The 24716-nt window shown below is 36.3% G+C and overlaps 1 protein-coding gene across 5 annotated transcripts in view; it reads left to right on the plus strand.

The window, feature by feature from the left end:
* GRM5 (glutamate metabotropic receptor 5) overlaps window positions 1–24716 on the plus strand; it is a 535146-nt gene that overhangs the window by 310711 nt on the left and 199719 nt on the right. The gene's annotated exons all lie outside the window — the stretch shown is intronic.

Here is a 24716-nt window from a genome sequence, read left to right on the forward strand (position 1 = left end):
TCTCCTCTTCAATTCCCATCCTACAGGGAAATGTGCCTGTGTAGACCAGCCAGAGGCACTGTGAAAAATGCCAGCAAAGCAGGGCCCCGTGCCCCTTATATTTGCAACAAAGTTGTAAAGTAAGTCAGGGACATTAACTCTACTATGTAACAAGAGACATTTCTTGGTTGAGTAAATAGCCTTTTAGAAAAGGCGGTGGGGGGTGGGCAGTTTCCAAAATTCAGCTGCTGTTATCAATCTGTTCTGTTTTAGAGTTGACTAAGACCTACAGATCTAGCCACTTGCAAAGAGATACAGAAATTTGGGAGAAAATAGGCTTATTGGACATTCTTAACTTATCCTTCTTTACTGTGTAAGGGTTGGATAAGCATAAAATCAATTTGCACATTAAAACACAAAGATCCTGCAAAAGTCAGTCTCTGTATCCAAAAATAAAGTTAATTTCATGCTAACATTAGGGATATGTTACTTTCAGGAAAGTATTTTTTTAGGTTTATTGCATTTCTTTGTACTTGAGGTTGATCTTACTGCATTTTGTAAAATGTTAAAACTTGAATGGTCATTAGAAATCATAGGGTTCAATCCCTTCCGGTTTTCCTTCTTTTTGGGGCAGGTTGGGGGGTGGATTCTTGCTCTGTTGCCAGGCTGGAGGGCAGTGGCGCAATCGCGGCTCACTGCAACCTCAGCCTCCCAGATTCAAGCCATTCCCCTGCCTCAGCCTCTGGAGTAGCTGGGACTACAGTTGTGCACCACCACACCCCACTAATTTTTTATGTTTTAGTAGAGATGAGTTTTACCACGTTGACTAGGTGGTCTCAATCTCCTGACCTCATGATCTACCCACCTTAGCCTCCCAGAGGTGAACAGGTTTCTCTAAGGATATAAATAGTGTGACCACAAATGATTGTCTAAATGAGTACAACTTTGAGAGTGCTTAGGAGTGTTGTAACTCTGGGAGAATAATTATAAAAGGAAATGTTACAGGTAAACTAGACCATCTGGCTACTCCAGCATAGAAATAATTAATGTTTGTGTCTTTTGAATTTTGTTATACATTTCACTAGTACATCACCTCATGATCCTGGGAAAGGGCCTGTGGCTGGCTGTGCATGTAGTATGTAGAATCAGTAGTATGAAGGACAGTATTAACCCTGTCAGTATCCCCTGAACAGTCTGACATTTTGACATTATGTCTTTGTAGGTTTGAGAATAAAATGAAAGGACGATGAATTATTTTTCAGTTATCAACTAATGGAAAGACAGAATGCACAAACAGTTATCAATGCCAAGTGTGTGGCACTGTTCTTAGGTATACCCTGTTCTTAGGTACACCCTGGTGCTGCCTACCTGCCCAGGGTATCAGGCACGAAGGTAGCAGACCTATTTCAGATCCTGTATACCAGTCAGTGGGAAGGAAACCCCAGCCTACTTCCAGGATTTCCTTGGCTCAGAGACTGGGGACTAAGCCCACTCCTGGGCAAGTTATTATTACAGATTGCTGTGTGGAGAGAAAGTTGGCAAAGATGATAGCAACAGGAACAAACAAAGTTTTACCAGTGTGAAACCAAACAACAAGGTAATGGGCACAGAAAATGTTTATCCTGAGAACTCGTTGTATTTCAATTTCAGCAAAATGAATGCTGGCAAAGCTACATTTTTAGACAAAATTTACTGACCACAGAGTGCCAGGGAAGCTGAGAGATTTCATTTCACTGTTAAAGTAACAGCTATCTTTGGGCAAATGAAGGAAAAGCCCCTGAGACAGGAGTGAGAAAGTGGTGAATATCATCATTTTTAAAAATGCAACTTAATGTATTTCTTAGAGTTATATAAGATGATTTCATTAAAAATGAATAACTCAAGTGTTATAAAAGCAGGAATAGCTTAAGAGAGGTTTATTTTGAATTTTAAAAATCAAATGTGGAATCTCAATGAGACTAGTTTATGAGTAGATTAGAGAATTTATTTATTTTAACATTCTATTATCTAATTCAATACTAATTTAGCAAACCCAGAATCCATCTATGATGTCTCTTGCTGGTCAGCTAGCACAGCCATCCAGTTACCAAAAACTGTTGACTCTATTTCTAGAATCCATTTCTAATTTTCCATATGCATTGTGGAATAATAATAAACACTTAGTAAATGTATAATTGGTTGCCTTTGTTTAGAATTTACTGTACCAAGTATTTGTTTTGAAGAAAAATGTTACACAGAACTTTGCTACTAGCATCCATGACAGACAGAAAATGATAAAAATATTCTATAATTTAAAAAGTTACAAAGTTATAGCATATTAAGTAAGTGTAACTGAGAGAGTTTATTATTTTGCAAGAAAAATTTTAAAACAGATATTTGGATCAACTTATATTGTAACTCTTTCCTGAACTTCAGTCATTCATTTATTGGAAATAATTGGCTATAGTGAATAATGTTGCAAAAAACATGGGAGAGTAGATCTCCAGAAGTAGGATTGTTGGATCATATGGTATTTCGGGTTTTCATTTTCTGAGGAACATTCCTGCTATTTTTCATAACTACTATGCCGTTTTACATTTCTCCCAACAATGTACAAGGGGTCTAGTTTCTCCACATTCTTGCCAACACATATCTTTTAAAAAATAATCATCAATTTAATAGGATGTGTGTGAGATGATATCATATTGTAGTTTTTAATTTGCATTGCTCTGTAATTTCTGATATGGAGAGTCCTTTCCTATACCTATTGGCCATTTGTGTGCCTTCTTTGGAGAAATGTTGAGTTGCTCATCTTTTATTTATTTGCTATTTTGCTACTAAATTGTGGTAATTCTCCCTCTAAGTGAAAAAACAGAGTGATTTTATAAATATAAGTTAATCACAAAAATACATGACTATTGAAATAAAAATATTCATCAATAATGACAAAAATATTCATCAATTATTGTTGATGAATATTCATTAGTATTCATCAATAATAATTTTCAGTAGGGCTACTGGAAATACACAAGATTATTTTAGGTCATTATTGATGAATATTTTTATCAATAATGCCATACTTTGGTAAATACTGTTCATGGTCTTAGAAATGCCAAACAAGCAGACAGTGGGAAGCTGGTGATCTAGAAGCAGCAGGAAACTTCTAAGGTAAGGGGTGGGTTGGTCATCAGCCCTCTTTTTCCTACATTTCTCTCACTACTGCATTTCTCTTTTCATGGATGCCAATTGCCTTTCTCTAAAGTTTACTAATGTCCTTGCACTCCCTTAGGACAATAAACAGTTTCAAGAATAAAATTTATACATGTTCTCGAGAGGTTGATCTGCTATTATATAACATAGAGAAGCAGAGAAAATGTCTGTAGACCTGTGGGTCAGCTCTCAGAAATTTTAATGTGTAACTGCAAAAACTGCTATTTTCAGCTTCTTAATTTTCACTTGTTAATGTGTCTAAAACCACCATAGCTTAAATAACAGCTTGCAACTTCTGAAAACAGGGAACCTCATAGAAAATTTGCTGGATTCTCAAGGAATGCTGTATTAAGACAACGCCTAGCCTCCAAGATGCTTAAATTACGAAAGGAAAGAATTCAGAGTCAGGAATGTGGCTCCCATCCCTCACAATGCATAGTCTGAGGAGTTTTTAATTTCACTGAGTCTCATATTTCATATATAGAAGATGGAAAAAATATTTATCTCAACATGTATATTTTTTTCAGGATTTCCAGAACCTTCCCAAACAAGTAGGAGAATTATATATATCTTAAGTTATTCAATGACTGACTCTTTTTTTTTCCCCCGGGGAAAGAAAAGGAAACTGTTGTTTATTGACAATATATGATAAGGTGGCAAACTGGTTCTACTTCTGCACTGAGTGAACATTCACAAATAACATGTGATATAAATATAAATGTACATTTGCACAGATAGGGCATAAGTTACTTGTTCAAAAGGTGTAAGAGTAAGAAAAACCAAGAATGGGAATTTGAAGTCATATGAGCTTGCCTTCAAAGCCTCGTTTCTGTTTTTTTTATTTTATCAGGAATGGCACATATGAATTGAAAATCCTATTTATACCATAGTTCTTTTGTAGAAACGACTGCATTTTGAAGATCACTATTTGCCATAAACTAGCCTAAAACACAGATTGAAGTATTGTTAAGTGACAAATAGGAAAAGTGTTTTGAAAGGAAATATAACAAAACATACCTTATCTGTTTAGACTTGGCAGCTGTTATACTCAAGGTATTATCTTAGATGCTGGGGATAAGCTGCTAAGCTGGATTTGTTTCTACTTTCAAAAAGCTTCTAATCTAGTGATGAGAATAATGGATGCATCAATACTTTGAGAAACTACACATTATAGTACAAGGCAGAGCTCAATCCTATAGAAAACGAATTTTTTTCCATTTGCTGTTACAGTTAATTATTGGTAAATAGATTTATTGCGTCATGTCTATAAAATTCATTTAGCAAGATCAATAGAATGGACTATAATAAAAGTACTAAGGAAATTCATAAAAAATAAAAATAAATAAATAAAATAAACAGAAAATGCACTGAAGCAATCACTGCTTTGCTTTGAAAGTCTTCTTTGGCAAGAATCTTACTTTAAGGCATCTGTCGGTGCTGCCCAGTCCTAGAAAACTATACCCAGGACAGGACATCCTAAGTCTCTATATCACAATGAGTTCTATCTACTTAGAGAGGTGGGCAGTGGACAATCAAGTGGATGGAAGGAGACCTTTTAATCTGAGCCAATAAAATTTTGCATAGTAAAGAGTATTTTTCGCTCCACTAGCCCTTACTCAGAAATGTTTATCTTCTTTCTTCATATAGTCACACTCATCCTGAGTATTTTTCCCTTTACACTTTAATTCTCTGAACAGTAAATAAACTCTGATATCAGAAATATCTTAAATTTATGATCCTCTTTTCTAAATTCAAATGTCCTCATCTGAAAAATAAGGCGATTGTATTTTTTACGAGTTGTTGTGACGGTGTGACAAGATAACTAGACAAACTGCCTAGCGCTCCCAGTGCAGTATGTGGCACATCATAGAAGTTCAGCAGAACTTCCCCAGAATCAAGGTTTAATTATATCTTGTTTTCAAATATTGCAATTTTTATTTTATATAACATTTATTAATAACTCTACAACTCAACTTATTCCTTTGGACATAGGTCCATTGATTCATTCATTCAAAAAACATTAATTGATAATTCCATGGGCTAGCCACAAGATTAGATTTTTTAAGGGTAGAAATTAATACAATAATCTTGTTTTTGGGGAATTTCCAGTCAAACAGAAAACATTTCAACAACTGGTTTTGGTTTAGTTTGCTAAGTTCTGTGATAGAAATGTGCAGTATGTAGTGGGGCTCAGAGAAAGGAGTGGTCAAATTTGGTGATGGGGGGTATGTTTCAAAGGGGAATTGTATGATTAATTATTGTGCCAATTAGTGAAAAGGACACTAGAATGTAATCCAAGACTCTAGACAAATCTTACTTTTGTGGTCATTTTTGCATGACATCTCTTATGCTGAGAGCATTGATTTAGTGGTCCTAGGTCAACTTAGACTGTAGCTGGAACACACACCCTTTTTATAGCATAGAAGAAATGAATTCTGATAGCTGTTCAGAAAGTCAGAAAGTTCATTTTTAAACACACTGTTAGGTTATCTAGGATGAACAAAATGGTTGCTGTGATTGTTTCAGTCAACTACTCTTCAGCAAATATGACTCAGCTTAATACTGTTTGGCATTGATCTTTCAGTTACTTTCTGTAAACATAGGTCATGTGGCTACTCCATGCCAGGAACATTGTAAGGCACTGGGGATATTGCAGTTAACAACAACAAAAAATAGTCCCACCAATAATGTCTTTCCTAGCCTCAAGAGTGACAGGAAGATAAACCGAAATATTCCAATGATGTTGGTGTAACTTGTTAAGTGATATTCAGTTTCTTCCACTAAATATTTGTTGGACATTTGCACCATTAGGTAGAACTACACAGAGTGATGTGACAGCATAGAGATATAATTGGCCTGCACTTATATGTTCAAAGAAGGCTTCTTGGAGGAGGTGACATCTAAGTTATATTAGAAGAATCAAAAGTTGTGTCAGGCCATATGACTGCATCTTTCAAGCAGCAGAATAATACTAAGCAATGCCACAGGGCTGCAAAATAGCATGATGCGTGTAGGTAGTAGGAAGTGGTTCAACATTACTAGAGCCTCATGTATAAGGGTGAAGGGGCAGACAATGAAGCTGGAGGAATGAAGTCAAGAAAACATTGCTCATATGGTAAGTGTGTATCATAAAGGACTTTATCAGATTTCTGGAGCCATTAAAAGAAATGACAATTTTTATAAATGAGGGAAGTTTCTGTTTCAGTAATGCATTAATCAGTTGATCTTAATTAAGAGTAATTACTATCCAGAATGATGTTTGTTTTTTTTATTATACTTTAAGTTGTGAGATACATGTGCAGAATGTGCAGGGTTGTTACCTAGGTATACATGTGCCATAGTGATTTGCTGCACCCATTAACATGTCATCTATAATATTTACCCTAATGCTATTCCTCACCTAGGTGCCCCCCGCCACCCCCTGACAGGTCCTGCTGTTTAATATTCCCCTCCCTGTGTCCATGTGTTCTCATTGTTCAGCTATCACTTATGAGTGAGAACATGCAGTGTTTGGCTTTCTGTTCCTGTGTTAGTTTGCTGAAAATTATGGTTTCCAGCTTCATGCATGTCTCTGCAAAGGATGTGAACTCATCCCTTTTTTTGTGGCTGCATAATATTTCATGGTGTATATGTGCACCATTTTCTTTATCCAGTCTATCATTGATGAGCATTTGGGTTGGTTTGAAGTCTTTACTATTGTGAGCAGTGCTGCAATAAACGTAAGTATGCATATATCTTTCTAGTAGAATAATTTATACTCAATGGATATATACCCAGTAATGGGGTTGTTGGGTCAAATGGCCTGTCTGGTTCCAGATCCTTGAGGAATCACCACACTGTCTTCCACAATCCTTGAACTAATTTACACTCCTACCAACAGTGCAAAAATGTTTCCATTTCTCCACAGCCTCTCAAGCACCTGTTGTTTCCTGTCTTTTTAATGATTGCTATTCTAACTGGCTTAAGATGGTATCTCATTGTAGTTTTGATTTGTGTTTCTCTGACAAGTGATGATGAACCGTTTTTCATATGTTTCTTTGGCCTCATAAATGTCTTCTTTTGAGAAGTGTCTTTTCATATCCTTCACCCACTTTTTGATTTTTTTTCTTTTTTTGGTAAATTTGTTTAAGTTCCTTGTAGATTGTGGATATTAGCCATTTGTTAGACAGACAGATTGCAAAAATTTTGTCTCCATTCTGTAGATTGCCTGTTTACTCTGATGAGTTTATTTTGCTACTAAACAGAAGCTCTTCAGTTTAATTAGATCCCAGTTGTCAATTTTGGCTTTTGTTGCTATGGTTTTTGGTGTTTTAGTCATAAAGTCCTTACCCATGCCTATGTCCTGAATGGTACTGCCTAGGTTTTCTTCTAGGGTTTTTATGGTTTTAGGTTTTACATTTAAGTCTTTAATCCATCTTGAGTTAATTTTTATATAAGGTGTAAGGAAGGGAACTAGTGTCAGGTTTTTTTTTTTTTTTTTTTTTTTTTTTTTTTTTTTTTGTATATGGCTAGCCAGTTTTCCCAATATCATTTATTATATGGGGAATCCTTTTCCCCTTGTTTGTTTTTGTGAGGTTTGTCAAAGATCAGATGGTTATACATATATGGTGTTATTTTTGAGGCCTCTGTTCTGTTCCATTGGTCTATATATCTGTTTTGGTGCTAGTACCATGCTGTTTGGCTTACTGTTGCCTTGTAGTATAGTTTGAGGTCGGGTCACATGATGCCTCCAGCTTTGTTCTTTTTGCTTAGGATTGTCTTAGCTATACAGGCTCTTTTTTTGGTTCCATATGAAAACAACATTTTTTTCTAATTCTGCTAAGAAAGTCATTGGTAGCGTTATGGGGATAGCATTGAATCTATAAATTACTTTGAGCAGTATGGCCATTTTCATGATATTGATTCTTCCTATCCATCAGGATGGAAAGTTTTACCATTTATTTATGTCCTCTCTTATTTCCTTGAGCAGTGCTTTGTAGTTCTCCTTGAAGAGGTCCTGTGTGTCTCTTGTAGGTTGTGTTCCTAGATATTTTATTTTCTTTGTAGCAATTGTGAATAGGAGTTCGCTCATGATTTGGCTCTCTGTTTGTCGATTGTAAGTGTATAGGATGCTTGTGATTTTTGAACATTGATGTTGATTCCTGAGACTTTGCTGAAGTTCCTTATCAGCTTAAGGAGATTTTTCCACAATTTTAGAGGAGTGGTTTAACAACATAATTTTGCTCTTCCACCCTACAATAAAGGCCGACACCAGAGAAAGGTAAAAACACAATACCAAATATGGTTGCAGGCTAAAGGCACAGGTGTTAATTGTTAGTAATTCTCAGCCAGGCAATGAAATCTTGACTAAATGTGAACCAAGAGAATATTCTATTATTTGATGTTTCCTTCTCACTGCTTTGCTAATTAATTTAGTAATGTGAATTGACCAAATACCCAGTGACAGGCCATGTGTTCAGTTTGTGAAAATTAGATATCACTAGTCATTTAGTCATACCTTACATCCCCAGTCTGTTTTTCTGGAAAGAAATTAAGAAGTAATGAGGTGTGTCTTCATAAAAGTGAACAGTCTTTCAAATTTGCATCCAGTACTGTGGAGAACAAAAGCTGTATTTTCCTTTGTCAGTTTCTTTTCACATATTTGATGATCTTGGTGAAAGAGGATGTTCTCATCTATATTCACCTTGGAAGCATAAAAACTTCATTACTGAAAGTGAGTTCATAGATAGGATGTTTTTCACTCATTTCCAACCAACTGTCAGTGACTAGATTGAGACTTATCCAAATGGCACAAAATCAGGTTATGGATTTGCATTTGTAATAGTGTGAATCTGGAGAGGTTTATTCTTGTTTGGAATAATTATTAAAATTTACATTAACAGTATAAGCATGCATGATTAATGCCACTTATGATGAAAGATAATGCTATAAACAGTAATATTAAACTGTGTTTTTGTAACCACCAGATACTTGGTAAGCATAAGAAAAGAAGAAGAGTATTCCCACTTCTGTACAGTTCCCAGTGCTGTATTCTTTAGTTAACAGAATCAATAAAATATAAAATAGTTCATTCTTAGTTTGAATTTTATAATGATGATGCTGAAGTGGCTTCGATGACAGGATGCTACCTCTTCTAGGGACCTTTCTCAACCTTGTGCTCCCACCAAAAAATATTGGATTTCTAGAAAGGACACAAATTAGTTGCTCTTTTCATGATGAGAATATTCACTGCTATGGCCAAACATTATTGAGTTTGCTTTTGTGTCACTGTCATGAAGCTAAATGTGTACATGTATTCTTTCATTTAATCTTCCTATGAATCCTATTGTAAGGTTCTTTTATTCCCAAATGTGCCCCTAGGGAGAATAAATTTCAGAAAGGTTCAAGAATGTACTTCAAGTCACACAAGTAGGAAAGTGGTAGAGCCAGGATTTGAAGCCACACATAGAAATGATGGCTATCCCACATTAACCAGTGTGTATTTATTTTTAAATTACGGAAAAACCCGTCTGAGATACTGTGAACCTTACAGGATTTTGTTGCCCTCTATAAAAACTGGTTTTGTGCCAAGTAGTGTAAACAACTCAGTATAAGCACACACACACATGTGCACACACACACATACACACAGAGTAATGATTTTCCTACAAACTTGCGTGAGTTTGTTCATAGAAATGGCTTTTGCATGGGGCACATAACAATTTTCATGGAGATTAGACAGAAAGACACTCTCCAAAATTATTTTTAACTTTTTCTAACATGTGCTGAGTTCATTTTGGGTAAGCTGGATATGTCTCCCTATTGCAGAGGGAAAAAAAAACGGCCAGTAGCTGATATTTCTGCATTAAGGATGTTTTCATTTCAAACTATCTTGACTATAATTTGTGGGGTAAAACTTGATAGCCTTCTTTACTCAGTTGGTGTGAGATGCAGGATTGTGAACAGATTTTTAAGGTAAAAGGCAGCTCCTTTCTCAGGTTACCTTGTACCAGAGGCTGAGAGTGGCCTTTTAGCAGATTATTTACTTGTAATAAAATGATGGTCACTCATACCTTCACTTAATTGTCTGCTAGGGAAAACATATCTGTAGTAAGCTGTAAATATAAAGGCTTTTTCACTCAAAAATTTTTTCCAGAGTCTTATCTTAAAAGTTCACAGCCACTCACTGATTGTCAAAACAATATTCAAATAAAGGGTTCAGATGGTATATAGTAGAGACCCTCTATTTTTCCTGTCTTTCATGCATATCTCTGTGATTTTTGTACGTGACATAGATTTATTCAACAACTATCAGTTGGATACCTCCTAAATTCCAGGTTCTGTTTTAGGTTCTAGGGATATAGCAGTGAATATGCATGTTTCATATGCATGTATGTGTGTGTATATATATATATATATATATATATATGTGTGTGTGTGTGTGTGTGTGTGTGTGTGTGTATGTATGTATATGGAACTCACATTTTAGGGAAGAGAGTTGAGCCATAAAATGTTTCTATATAACAAAAGAAAATCAAAAGAAAATAACACCAGAGTAAACAGACGACCTACAGAATGGGAGAAAGTTTTTGCAAACTGTGCATTGGACAAAAATCTAATATCCAGCATCTATAGAGAACTTAAACATACAAGGAAAAGAGCAGCAACCTCATTAAAAAGTGGGCAAAGGACATGAACAGGCACTTTTCAAAAGAAGACAGGAATGCAGCCAACAAATGTATGATAAAATGCCCAACATCACTGATCATTAGAGAAATGCAAATCAAAACCACAATGAGATAGCATCTCATGCCAGTCAGAATGGTTATTATTAAAGTCAAGAAATAACAGATGCTGGTGAGGTTGGGGAGAAAAGGGAACCCTTATACACTTTGATGGGGGTGTAAATTAGTTCAGCCATTGTGGAACACAGTGTGGCAGTTCCTCAAAGACCTAAAGACGGAAATACCATTCAATGCAGCAATCCTATTACTGGGTATGTACCCCCAGAATATGTAAACCATTCTGTTATAAAGACACATGCACATGTGTGTTCACTATAGCACTATTCACAATAGAAAAGACATGGAATCAACCTAAACACCCTTCAATGATAGACTGTGTGAAGAAAATGTTACCACATAGATACCATGGAATTCTATCCAGCCATAAAAAGGATGGGACCACGTCTTTTGCAGGGACATGCAGGAGCTGGACGTCATTATCCTTAGCAAACTATCACAGGAACAGAAAACCAAATACTCCATGTTCTCACTTATACATGGGAGCTAAATGATGAGAACACATAGACACACAGCAGGGAACAACATACACTGGGGCCTTTCAGAGAGTGGAGGTCAAAAGGAGGTAGTGGGTTAGGAAAAATAACTAATGGTTACCAGGCTTAATACCTGGATGATGAAATAATCCATATAACAAATCCCCATGACACAAGTTTAACTATGTAAAACACCTGCACTTGCACCCAGAACTTAAGAGTTTAAAAAAGTAAAAGTTAAAATAATAAAGTATGGCATGATAAATACTAAGGAGAAAAACGTAAGAGGGAAGGGAAATAGTGTTTGACAAGGGAAAGAATGAGGCAATTTTAGACTGCGTGGCCAAACGTGCTTCACTGAGAATAAAAAAGAGAAGATGAGGTCTTTTACAGAATCTGCGACTTATTTTAGAAAGGATTCCACATGCATGTTCAGTTGCTAGCCAAATGTATACTGTGAGTTAAGCCTTCAGTGTATAAAGGTGATTTAGACTTTGTGCTTTCATTCACATTATAGTAGGAAATTATACAATAATTTGATGCAGAATATGTAGCTATAGAGACATCAAAATCAAAATGAAAGCTAAGAAGATAGAGAAGTAAACTGAGTCTAAGAGGAATTTAAGAAGGTATAGAAAAGAGGCAGTCTTTGAACAAAGGATTAAAAGTTAAAATGGCTAACGATAATATCTCAGCTTTACTTTTCTGTCAGAGAACATTTTAATAAAATATATTTCCTCCTCTTTTTATTTCAAATTATAGAAGTAGTATATGAATATATTTGCACTGTAAAACTTTGAGACAGAAAGCATAGCGTCAATGTGAATGTTATGTGCCACTCTTTAATTCCACTGTCTCTAAAGCCTGGATCATCTAATCACTTTGTTGTACTGAAAATAGAGGGAGGAGTACATGAAAATCACTTGTTGCTCTACAAGTACATATTTTAAAAGGCTTACTAAATTGTAAGTAGTGTGTCAGGAAAATTGGACACCAGAGTTAAGATGATGTGAACTTTGCCCTCAAAACCGTTATAGTTTTGTGATTCCAGGCAAATGGAATCACATATACAGATACTGACTCATGATAGAATATAGCACCTTCAAGTCATTTGGTAAAATCAGAAAATATCTTATAGAGAGTTTTAAGAATTAATTCTGGAAAGGTAAATGGGCTAGATTATAAAGGATCTTGAATGCTAACTAAGGCATTTGGATTTTTAAAAAATTTTCTATGATGAGCCTGTCAAAATTATAAGCCAAATAATTATATTATTGCATGTTCATAGTTCTGTTGCCTACATAAAAGCCTTCTCAATATTTTGATATATTTTCTTATAATTCTTCTGCTACATTAATAGATTCTATTTTAATTAATAGTACATAATTACCTTTATAGCTATAGATAATTATAGAAAATATGAAAACCTAGATGTTTTGAGCAGAACACAAGAGTACATGTATAATTTAACCATTTAGTGAAAAATGTGAATGTTTTAATGTATTTCCTTCAGATATTTTCCAAAAGGTATGTATACCTTTTCTTGATATGTGTCATACAGACTTACTCTTGTGCCATGGACATTTTCCTCTGGCTTTAAATATTATTCAGAAGCCTAATTTAATAGCTTTAGAACAATAATCTACTATATGAAAAGATTTATCTTATTTACTTAGAGCTAATTTAGTGCTGTGTTTCAAGAGATGGGCTGAGAGTTAAACCAGGCTAATCTTTGCACTGAATTTACTAGCAGGATGTATAAAGGAATTCAATCTCTGTAAAATTTAGTTTCTTCATCAGTGAAATAGAGATCAAAAAGAGACCCAGTATATAGGGTCTTTACGAAAATAAAATAAAATATCGAAAGCATTTCAAGAGCCTAGTGCTTGGAGGCTTTATCCGTTCAATAAATAATGTCAGCTACTATGGTCATTAATAATGTTAACAAATGTCATTTATCTATAATACAATATTAACAACTATTTGCCTATGTTTCAGTGTTTATAAAACAATCCTAGCCTACACAAAGACTAACAAATGGCTTTTGTTAAGCATATAACTCTCAATGGCCATTATTTTGATTCTCTGTAATGAAGAGAACTGATTCCTATTTAAGAGGCTTCATATAAAGAAGGCCATTTTTCACTGAGGTTCTCTTTTCTAAAGAAGGAAAACAGCTGCATTCTTTAGCTTTGCTAATAAGGTATAGACATACATGATAATTTACTATCTTACAAAAGAGAAAGGACATTGGAAATAGAAGCAACTGGGCTGGCTTATTTTTCACAATTAGTTTAAGTCCCTTGAGTTAGCCACACCTGAACCAAAGTGCAAAGCCAACCAAATATAACAGCGGGACATCCTAAAAGCCTTAGAAAAAATGAGTGAATTTATGATCACAAAGCACATACAAGAATAGCAACCATCATGGTGATTTTTCCAAGTGACTGTTAAAAGAGCATGGTAGGTACTTCTCAGCTCAGGCCCAAGTTTAGACCATGACTTTCATATAACAATGGGTTAAATATAACCGAGTCTCGGAAAATGGAACTAATGTCACCAATGTCACCTGCTGCAGTGGGTAAATCTAGGAATTAAATGGTTTAACATGCAAGCCGCTTTATATTATTTGGTACAGTGTGAGTGCTCCAGAGATACTAGTTCCCTCCTGATTTCTTTTATGATAGTGATATCTTAAAGTTATTGACTAGCACTCTGGAAGCAGTAAGCAGTCACTACAAATCACCCAGACACTACAGAGAATGCCTAGGGGATGCAGCTTCATTTGTCTTATTTGAAACCTCCTTTGAGTAGTCCTCATTGGGGCCAATTAAATCTCCTGTCTACCTGCTAATCAAATGTGGGTGCTTTCCTATCTCAGTTCTCATCCTAATTACCCACCTACCACCCTAATAATAATCACCCTTCAAGCAGAAATTCACTGACAGTTCACCACATGCCATACACTATGCTAAATGCACTCATTTAAACCTTCCTGGCCTACTCTTTTGTACTCTTCACTAGCCCTGCAACACAATTCATGCTGTTTGCTATCAAGCACCCACCCTAGGGAATCTACATCTGGCCTAAACCATTCCGAATTTGGGCTGGTGCTGGGCAAAGCTGCCCATGACCTTCCAGCCTAAACTCTCATCCTTACAAAGTCTCATCCTTTCATTGCCATAGAGTTTCCTTTCAGAGTAATGCTCTATTGGCAGAAACGTACATTTCTTTTTTCTCCCTATTTTTGTGAGAAAGTTCTGTAATGATAGAAAGTCATAGAATTCAAAACCTGGAAGGGATTCTAGCATGAATCTAATTCAGTGTTTCCTAAATGTGGCTGTGCATCAGAATGATCTGGGGCTCTTGATAAAAATAGAAATCCTCAGACCCAAACCCAGATAGTCTAATTCTGTTCTTTCAGCAAACACCATGGGTTATTCTTATATACAACCAGGTTTTAAAAGCACTGATTTGATTCCTCTTTCCACCTAAAATAAAACTGAGCAAATTCAGGCAGGAATTGTATCTTTTCTCCACTATATCTTTATTTTCTAATACTGCATACCTGAAGCAGGAAAACATAGTTGGCACACAGTAAATACCTGTTGAAATGAACATAAAATCACAGTACACTCTCAGCGTTACTTACTTGTGTGATTATGTTTTCGCAACCTGGTTCCAGAATAAAAGGATTTGAGGCAGCTGACAAAAATTCATGTAAAATTCATGTAAAATCTCTCTCTATTCTACTGATCAGGAGAAGAGGATTCCATTGTAGAATAATTCAGGGGGATCAGCAGCTCTGCCTGCTTCATAGATAACTTACAAATCAGTAGCATCCACCTAATTGAGAATTATATAGCTTATTTTTTATTTCATGAAAAAAAGGTCATCAGGAAGGAGTATTAAAATACACTTGATAGACCTGCATTCCAATCTGAATTCTCTCACTTCCCGCATGCACTATGCCTAGCCCATGGTCTCTTTACAGGTCATTGCTGAAAAATGTACTCAAATGTTCTCTGCTACTACTTCTTCAACTACAAGATTCAATTCAATTACTCTTTCTTTCACAAATACTAACTGAACATCTATTATGGTATGTAACAGGTCCTATTTTAAACGCTGACCACAACCACTGCCCTAGCAATGCTTTTATATACAAGGCATAATGCTGTCTATTTCAGAGGATTTTTATAAAGGTGAAATATACACAAAAGCCTTGTATATTTACAGTCATTCAATAAACTTTAATTCCCTTCCCCACTTTGCATTCTCGTCAAGTGATATAAAGATCCCCAAAATATTTTTGTGAAAATAATTCTCTTATATGTCCCTTTTGAAAATATATTCTACGTCTGAAGAAAACTCAGTTAGAAGTTAGGGTCCAAAATAGGTCTTTGGCCTGTATCTAGGCTCTCATTTTTCATGCAATGCTAGCGGAACTTACAGTCTCATTTGGGATTTTTCACATTGACTTGTCCTCAAGAGGAACTGTCAGTTTCTGTCTTCAGAGTTCTGGCTGCAGCTGTACTACAGATGAACTCAATACACATCACAGGAAATATGAGTCCAGACTAATTCTGATGAGCGCGAAGCTCCTTTCACAAGTGTGTTTAAGGGCTTTATGAAGTGGCTGTAAATGCACTTGCAAGCAGCAGAGGCAAATTCATTACCATCTCGGAAATAAACTGCAACTACGCCTCAAAGAAGAGATCATAGGGATTTGGATAACTGTCCAGATCTGTAATAATATATGGTTATATCTGTAAACTATAATATATGCCCTAGATTTCCATCACTTTTCAAAGACTGTGTCCACTGCAATAATGTTCCTCCATTTTTACCGTGAATGAACACAATGGCTTCTGAAAGATAGATGTAGGTATCGTATTTTGCAGCTGACCTGTCTGCTGACCACTCTACCCACCACCTTCATGCATGGCTAATATTAGGGATGCCTTTCCTACTCAATGAGAAACCTTCCTACCCCTCCCCTTTCATCTATCACTGTCCCAATGGGCCCTGAAAACTCAGGACATGTTCTATATCATGTAGAAAGACAACCACAGCCTCTTAGCCCATTGTGACTTACCCACCTTCCAAGTTTCTCCAAAAGTTATTCTCTATGCCACTCTGTCACTAATTAACTGAAACAACAAAACAAAACCCTAAAATATATGTCAAATTCTAATTGAAAGATATCAAAGCTAAAATCTATGTTCTCTGTGCAGAAAAACATCGACCTATTTGACATCTAAAAAAAAAAAAAAAACTCCTGATAAGTTAATTATGGCCCATAAGATTGTTAAGGCTTAAAATTTTACAAATGTCAATCTTGTTTCTGCATAGTCTTTGAAAAACATTTTGCTCTTATTTGAAAGAAAAATATATGATTTTTTAAATTTCATGAAGAACAATAAAAAATTTGGTTGTTTTTGATTGTGGAACAATTTTTGATTGTGGAACAATCAAAAAATTGGGACATTTCTAGAGATAACTGGAATAATTTTTTTTCTTTTGTAGCATTTTAACTATTTAGGCCCCAGATGAATTTAAGTCTCCTAAAATTTCCCTTCATTGCAGAGTACCTGTATATGCTGGCAGGGACCAACAGAAACACACATACTTCCCATTGGAGAAAAAGATTATTCTTCTTTCTTGTTTGGAATGTCTGCAACATTATATTCATGTCTGTGACACTCTAATCTTTGAGTATACAACAAAACATACCTCTGTCTCTTGGAGAGTAAAAGAAGATGGGTAAAGACTCTTCATATAACAGCATCATTTCTGCCTGTCACTATGTAGCAGGTATAGAGAGATCTTTTTCTGTATGTGTCCTTCCTAATACCAAAACACTAGTCAGCATGAGTTCAGCACTTATTATGTGACATATGCTGTGTAAAAGCTTTATAATTATCAAACTTGTTTCATCTTCATATAAACATTAAGTGGTAGACACAATTACTATCAATATTTTACACATAACAGAAATGGAGGTGTGCAGAGACACCAAGTTATCTACCCAAAGTTCTTACTCAGTATTTTCAATGCACTGTAACAAACTATTAACATCCCTGGGAAGGAGCAAATTTTATTAATATTTATTTAGAGACTCCTTAGTTACTTAGCACCTGGTTTTTAATACATGATTAATAAATATTTGTTTTTTTTAAAGTAAATGCTCACTGTGACTAAGAGGCACAGTATAGCTTTCTGGTGTGTAATTGCAAGATGTGAATATTCCAAAATTTTGCCATAAACCTACCAATATCTACCCAAATCTATAAGGGAAAAGATGCAGTTATTCCTTTTTCTAAACTAGAGCCTACCTACACTTGGCATAGCCACAGAACTTGACCAAACAGAAGAAACAAATCTCAGTGAATACCAAAGATACCACATAGGAAAAAGAATGTATATTTGTCAAATACAGTAAATGGAAAAACAACAACTTTGGGTTGTACATTATTCTTTATATTATTCACAGCATGTTCACAGATAAAATTGCATCTGATTCTAAAGCCATTGCTGAGATGATGGCAAGTCAAGTTATTACTCCGAATTCACAAGTGGCCAAATTGACAACTATTCAATGTTTAGGAAACAACTGTGCAACTATCAATGACATGGTCCACGACTCCTGACTCCCAGTCTATTTTCTGTGTGGATTTATGGATATCGAACTATGAACAATATTCATTCTAAGACCATGTTAATCCTAAGATGACTATATTGCCTCTGCTATAATTTAAAAATACTACCTTACTTCCATGCAAGTAAGATGTTAAGATAATCACCCTGGTTATAAACTTTCAGTTTCAATTTCACAGAGAAGCCCCAGGCTGTCCTCATACTTTCAGTGCAAGACAAAATAAATAAAACTCCAATGAGAACACAAAAAACTTGTTAAATAAGACATCATTTCTCTACTAAACAATAACAAACACCCTAGACTGCAGAGAATGCTAGCTCTAACAAGCTTCTACGAGATATAGACCATAGGACCATGAACAGTGACTCACGCCTGTAATCCCAACACTTTGGGAGGACGGGGTAGGCAGGCAGGAGTTCAAGACCAGCCTGACCAACACGGAGAAACCCCATCTCTACTGAAAGTTCAAAATTAGCCAGGCATGGTGGTGCATGCCTATAATCCCAGCTACTCGGGAGGCTGAAGCAGGAGAATCTCTCGAACCTGAAAGGCAGAGCTTCTGGTGAGCCCAGATCACACCATCGCACTCCGGCCTGGGCCAATAGTGAAACTCCATCTCAAAAAATAATAACAGTAATAAAAAAGTAAGATATAGATTATCTCTGTTTGTAGTATATACATGGGATGTCCTGGAGGTGGGGGCACTTCAGAAAGGGTGATTCAAATATTCAACTAAAATAACGGACCTCAGAGCAGTCATACAATATGTTAACTGTTCACAATATATTACTGAATCTAAGCACCTTGTTGAAAAAGCCAAGTTTCGTCTTGTCATTTATAGAATTATTTATACAAGACAAGACAGAAGGATTTTAGGCTTGCAAGGGAAGTTCTCCTCTGTCCTCCACTAATTACTTTCTATGCCTTCTGTCACTGTGCTTTATATACTCATTCATCAAACACTTACTGAGAAAAAACTCGTATGCTATAATGGGTTCCTGAGATGCAAAATGAGTGAGACATAATGCTTGCCTTAAAGGAATTCAGTGTAGGAGAGTGGTCAGGGAAAGTGTAGATTACCATTATTAGACTTGCTGTTTTGAAGTGGAATCTCTCTCTTGCTCTCTTTCTCTCTGAGTTCTCACGTTGACTAGTTAGATGGTTTTTTGTTTTGTTGTTTTGTTTTGTTTTGTTTTTTGGAAAAGCCTCTAAACTTTGCTTCCTTGTTCTGTGAAATGCCAATAATCTGAGTCAGGAGAGAAAGTATTTCTGTAGTGCGTGTTATTTGCCAGACACTGTTGTACATGCTTTCAATGTATTATTGCATTAATTCCTGCAGTAATCCAATCAGAAGTTGTTTTTTATTCCTATTTTATAGATGAGGTAACTGAGAAACTGAGAAATGATATGACTTGTTCATGAGTATTTAGCTAACAAGTGCTTGGTACAGGCTGTCAACTCAGGCAATCAGAGTAGAGAATTACGTGTCAGCATGAGAACTGTGGGTGCTAGAAGCAAAGGATTTCTGGGCTAGAAGCTTCCCTTTGCCATTAGATTAGACATATTCCTTTAGAAAGAATGTCCCTTTCATTTGTTCGTCCTTACCCACTCTCCCTTTTTCCTTGCCCTGGCCAGTGTCCTGGGAGCTGACACACGTGGATGATGGCATCAGTAGGCTCCGTTGCCTTTGGCTGTAGTAAGACTCAGTCAATGAAAGGTACTAGCAAGAGGATAGAGGGAGGAAGTCGAGTGAGGCCAGATTATTTATGGCTTTGTTGGGTTTCCTTACTGTGGGGCTGTCTGTATTCCTTTCACAAACTCTGCTGTCAGAGCCTTTCTTCATTCAAACATTTCTATCCCTGGGTCTCTTTAAGGCCACTGCTCCCTCCCCTTATCCCTTCTTTTAGGGTTGGTAAATAGGCCCCAATAGTGCACTGTCACTCATGATTTCATTGCACCTTGCTGGTACCTTCATAAACGGTCTCTTTATTCACCTTCCTCAAATTTCCTTAAATTATTTTAATCTGAGTATCCTATCTATTCCCTCCAGGGAATGAGATAAATGCTGGTTTTATAAAGCAGTAAATGATGAGCATTTTTGGTCCCAACTCACCCTTAATGGTCTAATTTTTCAGCATTTACTGTCACATGGGCCTTTTTAAATCCTCACACTTGGATACACCTTCTTTTTGTAGAAATTTTTCATACCCTGTTTATTCTACGTGGAATGCACCTTCCCAATATCACTGCTTCCTTCACCCCAACAAACACACATGCACACAGACACTCAACAAACCTACCTGCCACATATAACAGATCTCATTATTTTTCAAGTTAATTCATAGAATTAAAAGTCAGAGACTGCCTTCTTCAAATTTTTCTTGAACAATTTTGATTCTTTAGAGTCCTATTATTATGGAGCAATTTATAGAAGCATATTATATTTTCCTAACACATAGTCTGTGATTATGGAAAACAGTTCTGAGCAACTTAAGTGACCTGTTTAAAAAAAAAAACTTTAGTGACAGTGCAATGATTTAATCCCAGGTCTGCTTGAATTCATGCCTCTTGGACTCTCCCTAGCGAGGCAGGCATGGGCAACACTGTTCTGCATCCTGCTCAGCAAAGATTTTTCTGTCAGGGCCTAAAAATACAAAGAGCTTCCATAAAACTTTCTAAAGCATGTGCTGGAAACTCTTTTCTTCTAGACCTTTCTTTTTCTATGTTGTTGGCAATATGTTCTTTCCACTCACTACTTTTATGAAACTAAACAAAGCAACACTTTCTGTGGTGAACACACTTGCAATTTTGCAAGGGCCTTATTTTTGAACAGATGAAGGAATAATGGCTGTCTTCAGGGAATCTTATTTGAAACCTCTTAGATTGCAGTGAGGCACAATAATGAGAAACATTAGCTCAGGTAATTCAGCTCCTGGGGTAGTTTCATTTGAAACAATTGAGGTTGTGAATGCGAATACCCAGGATTTTCCCTCTGGTTTGTGGGGAGAGAATTCAAGGGGCCTTCAACAGGAAGCTGGAAGAGGCGGCTTGGTAGGCAGCGGAGCTGCGACTGGCTTGCTTTCCCGTTTCCTCCTGCCAACTCCAGCGACACAGTTGTTTCCTATTGAGAACAGATTCTGCTTGTTCAGTGCATGTTTGTGAAGAGGGAGATTTTCAGACACTCGGATATAATGCGGCATTCACACATTCAAAACTCAGCTAAATTTGCCCCCAGGGCACATGGAGATGATGCCAGAAGCACAAGATTGCCCGGAAATGGTGATGGAAATACAGCCTCTGTTGACTTAGGGTGAGTCCAGGCAAACAGCTCAGCCACCTAGTGCCACAGATTCATGTCCAGAGCATGCTGGCTCCTGCTCTGACCCCTCAGGACGGCACTAAGGTGACCTCCTCTCCAGAGCATTTCCTTGGTCAGTTCCCTTTAGAGAGGTGGGTTGGGATTCAATTACGCTTAAGTCTTTTCCTCATTTTTCTCCTCAGTGTCATTGCCAACTTTCTTCCATGCCAGTGACCCAGCGAAATTGACGGATATTGTAAATCAAGTCATGCCATATCCTTACTTAAAAGATTTCCTGTTCTTTAGAAAACAGTACAGACCGCTTACCCTGGCTCTCCATGATCTGACTTCTAACTTACCCTTTAGCTTCATGGTCCATCCCCTTTTTCTCCCCTCCTGCTGCTGCTGCACAGAATGTTTCAGAGGCCCTGAACATGATCTCTCACGTGACTATATCTTTGCACATGCCACTCCTCTTCTTGTTAACTTCCTCCTCCCTTGGTCCATTCACTGGTCCTTCCAGACCACTAAGCACCTTCTCCTTTGGAATGCTTTCTCTGAGGTCTGCTTTCTCCTGCCCTGCCCAGAGTACCAGAAGTCAAGGGACTTCTCTTGAAAATAATACTTATCATTTTCAACTTTACAACATGGCATCAAATATAGGACACATTTTATATAAATGTGAAAATACGAAAATATTGGGCAAACCAGAACTGATTAAATATGATATTATTATCTTCTGTTTACTTGCTTCTGCCATTAGCCCTTTTGCAGACAAGTGTTTAATCATTCACTTCCGTAGCTTAGTTCCTACCACAGTCTCTGGTTCATATTAGGCCCTTAGCAAAATTTTTTCCAATAAGCAAAAGAGATATTATGGGTGATGAGCCAGGTGGTGTCTCTAGAGTGTTCAGATATTATCCACAATCGAATTAGGAAAGCCAGTCTTTACTACTCCTAAAATCTGGGAGCTAGATAGAGAAAAAGCTAATTTTCCTATATACATTTTAAAGCAATTTAGAAAAAGTAAATTGTTTACCAAACTCTGAATGTTTGAGGCTTAGTGTGTGAGGAACTTTTACATACGTTGCCTAATGTGATCGTCACTAAATCCCTGGTGTAGATGTGGCCTTAAATGTTTAGAGATGGAAACAAGCTCAGAAAAGGAAAGCAGTTTGTCAGGTCAAACTACATGTTAAGTGGCAGAGACTTGGTTCAAATACATACTCACACCTCAAAGTCCTTAGTCTTTATACTATGTTGCTTTGCTTCTTCCCTATTCCTCTCAATAGTTCCCAAAATATGAGATTTGTAAAAAATACTAAATACCATGGAAACTCATGCTGACAAGATTATTTCCTGTTTTAGTCAACCTTTTAGATCAGCTCAAGATGACAGTCTCCGTTTGGTTCTGGGACACATTTACTTACAAAAATGCGTTAAGGTATTTTTACAATAAAAGGGGAGCAAACCTGGGACTCAACATGTTGGCAAGGAGGAGTATCTGCTTAGAATGAATCACGGTTTTCTTGTCATCATATTTATTTTTAGGCTATCTTCTATTTATGGTAAGCTTAAAACAAGTTTGCTCTTATATTTATAATAGTGACATAGTGTTTACTTTAAATATATTTAAGTTTTTAAAATATGGAATATAAAGAAAACTGAGGAAAATAGTGGTGCAAGTGGTTTCTCAAATAAGGTACAAGCCATGAAGGTGATAAAGGAAAGACTATCATCTGGAAAATCAGAAATGCCTGCCAGTGATGGTGACAGAGTCATTGTAAGTGGAGGCTACCTCTTCTTTCTTTGATCTATCACTACTTGATGCTCTTTGCTCAATACAGGAGTACAGTTTTAATGATATACTATGAGGTTAGTTAAAGGCACAAAGAATCTATAAGTCTTTTACTGCTCGATTATCCTTTCTATCCAAATAATCCTAAAGAACTTATATATAAGATGGAAAATAACAATTTTCATTAGCTGGGCACAGTCATCCCTTGGTATCTACAGAGGATTGGTTCCAGGACTCCTATAAATACAGAAATTCACAGATGCGTAAGACCCTCATATAAAATAGTGTAACATTTGCCCATAACCTATACACATCCTCCTGTCTACTTTAAATTATATCTAAATGATTTAAACCTCAAAATCCTATTATCTGCTGGAGGTCCCATGGCATAGAAATTTGAAGTGATGACCAACACACTCAGTCAGATGCAGAGAAAAATATATTAGCAAGTGTTATATATGAGAGAGTGGAGCAGTCATGGATAGGGAGACATCTCTATCTCCCCTCATGTGGTGGAAAAGAGAAGAATGTCTTTACATTTACAGTGATATCATCCATTTATTTAACTAGGATATGCTTATATAGAACCTACCAAATCCTAGGCACTGACCTAAGTATTTTTAAGTATTAATGTAATCCACATAATATATTTGATAGGTACTGTAATAATTTATGGATAAAGAAACTGAAGCACAGTTAAGTAATTCATCCAAGATCGCATAGCTAATGGGAGGAGTGAACTCCATACCCTCAAGCACCAAGACCACACTCTTAATCACTAAGCCAGGATCAATCTGATTATCCACAAGTGTCCCCTTGGAGAGACTCAAATCAGTTGTGCAGAGTGATACAGAATCATTCCTTGGATGACTTCCAGCAAAAATAAGACAGGGAGAGAAGGTTCTACTTCATTTATTCTCAAACATTGCAATGTGTATACATGTCAGTCGGCAATAAAGTTAACTATAAGATTATCTTTATGAACTTTTTCTAAACAACATGAATGATTTTTCATTTTAACTAAGCACCATCTCTTTTAATAAGATACTGATTCTCTTCACAATTGCTGATTCTTACACTAAGCTACAAGCCAAAGTATAGACATTGAGGAATTATAAGCATTCATGTCTTAGACTATTTGTACACTCTGACGCACAAAATTTTAAAAAACTTAAAGGCAGAACATTTCTGCCTTAAAATATATTTTTTTTATTTTGCAGATCAGGTTGTATAAATTTTTTTTTATTTTGTGAGTCAGGTTGCATTTTCTGAGAGGATTTGGTTAATACGACATGAGAAAAATCACCATAGAAAGCAGTTTTAAAGTGACCATCTATCCAGGTTTATGCCTATCACCAAACATAATTATTAAGAGCACCTTCCAAAATTTCCTGGGTTGGGTGATAAATTATATTGCAGTGCTACTGGAAGAACATTTTACATTAGGGACTTCACTTTCCAGTATGGTGGAGGATAGCAATACAGAGATAAAAGACATATTTGCTGCCCTCAAGAATTTCACAGACTGGATTTT

Source organism: Saimiri boliviensis, chromosome 6 (assembly GCF_048565385.1).
Source record: "Saimiri boliviensis isolate mSaiBol1 chromosome 6, mSaiBol1.pri, whole genome shotgun sequence".
NCBI lineage: Eukaryota > Metazoa > Chordata > Mammalia > Primates > Cebidae > Saimiri > Saimiri boliviensis.